We start from the raw sequence: 349 nt of genomic DNA, 5'->3' as shown, positions 1-349 counted from the left end.
ATGGTGTTGTTAGTGTTCCCCACTTAACAGTCAAGCAGAGGAGAAAGAGAGAGGGAGGTGGGGGAAATAAAAATGAAAAGAGGCTTTGACATGTGAAGAAACACTGCTCCCCCTTTAAAGTTAAATAAACAAACAAACAGAACAACTGACATTTCTACCAGTGCACACACGCACCAGACCTACTGACACACTCAGAGGCATCCCCGGAGCAGGGATTGGACAAGAGACACGCATACAAACAGAGGAAGAGAGAGAGAGAGAGGGAGAGAGAGAGCGCGCACTTCTTTGCCACCCCTCCACAGCTGCTGCTCCACCAGTGGTCCTGTCAGTGGGGTATGAGAGCAGCGCG

This window comes from Trachurus japonicus, chromosome 19, assembly GCF_045865225.1.
Source record: "Trachurus japonicus isolate A0001 chromosome 19, Traja_1.0".
NCBI classification, from domain to species: Eukaryota; Metazoa; Chordata; class Actinopteri; order Carangiformes; family Carangidae; genus Trachurus; species Trachurus japonicus.
This window is presented reverse-complemented; position numbering follows the sequence as displayed.